We start from the raw sequence: 2,088 nt of genomic DNA on the forward strand, positions 1-2,088 counted from the left end.
TGTTTTATTTAGTTTGATTTTATTTCAAACTCCCCTTAGTTTTTTTTGTTTTTGTTTTTGTTTTTCATTTATGTTGGCTTCTATTTCCTGACTCTTCAAACCTGTTTCTGAGTTCTGGCCAGCTGAATCTATTCATTTCAGTGAATTTTACACAGCTGGGTAGGTTTGCAGGTGGCAGCTAATGTGTTATACAGGTGGCTGCTTAAATCCTGATTCATTTCTTCTGCAGGAGACAACGTCTCTCCCTGGGGTATAGCTAGTTCACCAGGAACTAGAGAAGACAGCCCTTGTTATACTGAACCCAATGATTAAAGTGAAATGATACTTGGCAAAACTGCATGAGGATTGTATGAAAGATCTATTTTTTTGAACACTTTTCAATATAAGCAATAGTATTTCTTCCCAGAAATTATGAATATGGTTACAAACCCCAACTGGTCCTGATTTTCCTGGAGGTAGTGAACTCTTGTTCAAACTCTGTCTCTAATACATGAATTTGATTGATCAAGCCATGTAACTCCTTAAATTTGGGGTCTCTAATAAAATAGAAACTCTTCCACTGATGTTTTAGGATTATGAGAATGAACTAACAGTATTTTCTGCATCTTTTGAGTGAAATATGTGTCCTTCTAAGGGCATATCACAGTGGTGAGAGGAACAGAAAGACATGAGCGTAAACTTAGCAAATTTTCTTTTTTATTTTCAAAGAAAAATATGGAATGCTTCATGAATTTGGATGTCATCATTACACAGGTGCCATGATAATCTTCTCTGTATCATCCCAATTTTAGTATATGTGCTGCCGAAGCAAGCACTCAGCAAATCTTAATGAAGCGTCCATTTTACTTAAAGATTGAGCTTCAAGTAATTTAATCAGTAAATATGTTAAAATACTATTTTTGTATTAAAAGAATTATTATAAAGTTTTAAGCAAACAGTGAATAATTTCATAGAGGTATGTATAACACAAGATCATGGAATATTTTCACTCATATAGGTAATTTTGACTTATGGCCCCAAGCCCATGAAATTAGAAAAATAACTTCCTCTGCCATTAATAATTTTTAAAATTAATTTGTATTTATAAAGTACTCTCTGAGGTTCTAGAACAATCCTAACATATATACATGACTGTAGATAAGAATCTCTCTGCTTCTGGGAATGGATATAGTTGAAATGCACAGAAACTCATTTTAAGATAGAAATATATCTCTTATGACTGGCATTAACTGGAGAGAGAAGAGAGTGATCATTTATATTTAGTGCCTTTCACGACACCTTGAAGATTTCAGGTGGTTATTTCCTTTAAAATGGCCTCCAGGTCAAGATGGAAACTAGAATGGGTGGGCAGTGGTAATAAAACTTAGAAGGAATGGTAGGAGGGGATGATGGGGATAGATAAATGATGGGTTGGGGCAGATCAGAGAAGCAGGGACCAGATAGTGAAAGAAGAAAGGGTATATAAGTAAGGGCAACAATGGCTTCCTCTTGGACAAATACTTAGAGAGGTTGTAGCTTCCTGAAAAAACTCTAGCATTTTAAATTTCAATCTTGATTTCTTATATGCCTTTGTTTACTTATGATTCTTAGACAAATCAGGGATGATTTCTTACACCTGTGAAGTATAAGGATCAAGACAAAAAGTATTAAATATTTGGTTAATATGTATTTAATATTTCAATTTACTTATTAACTTTTGATTACCTCTTTCTCTCCACCATCAAAGGGAATATTGATTAAAGACACTCAAATTGAGGTGACAACAATAATAGTTAATTTACTGAGCACTCATTATGTGCCAGTCACATGCATTATCCCTTTAAATCTCACATCTAACCTATGAAGTAGGGGCCATTATATCCCTGTTTTATAGGATGACCAAGAAGGATAATAATAACAATACCTAATGTTATAGGTTTCCCATGTGTTGATCAATGCTCTCTCTAATTATGTATTAGATTACATATACATCATAATAATCTTATGAAGTTGGTTTTATCATCTGTTTTATAGAAAATGATTTAGATTTGAGTAAAGAGAGGATAATTGACTTTGCCTATGTGACACAGCTAGCAAAGGTCTGGTCAG

At 33.7% G+C, this 2,088-nt stretch overlaps 1 non-coding gene across 1 annotated transcript; it reads right to left on the reverse strand.

Moving 5' to 3' along the window:
- Window positions 1–708: 708 nt before the first annotated feature.
- LOC150004708 (U6 spliceosomal RNA) lies at window positions 709–815 on the reverse strand. Its single transcript, XR_016512471.1, has one exon. It is a non-coding gene; the product is annotated as a U6 spliceosomal RNA (small nuclear RNA).
- Window positions 816–2,088: the final 1,273 nt, after the last annotated feature.

Source organism: Furipterus horrens, unplaced genomic scaffold, assembly GCF_987537825.1.
Source record: "Furipterus horrens unplaced genomic scaffold, mFurHor1.1.pri manual_scaffold_7, whole genome shotgun sequence".
Lineage (NCBI taxonomy): Eukaryota > Metazoa > Chordata > Mammalia > Chiroptera > Furipteridae > Furipterus > Furipterus horrens.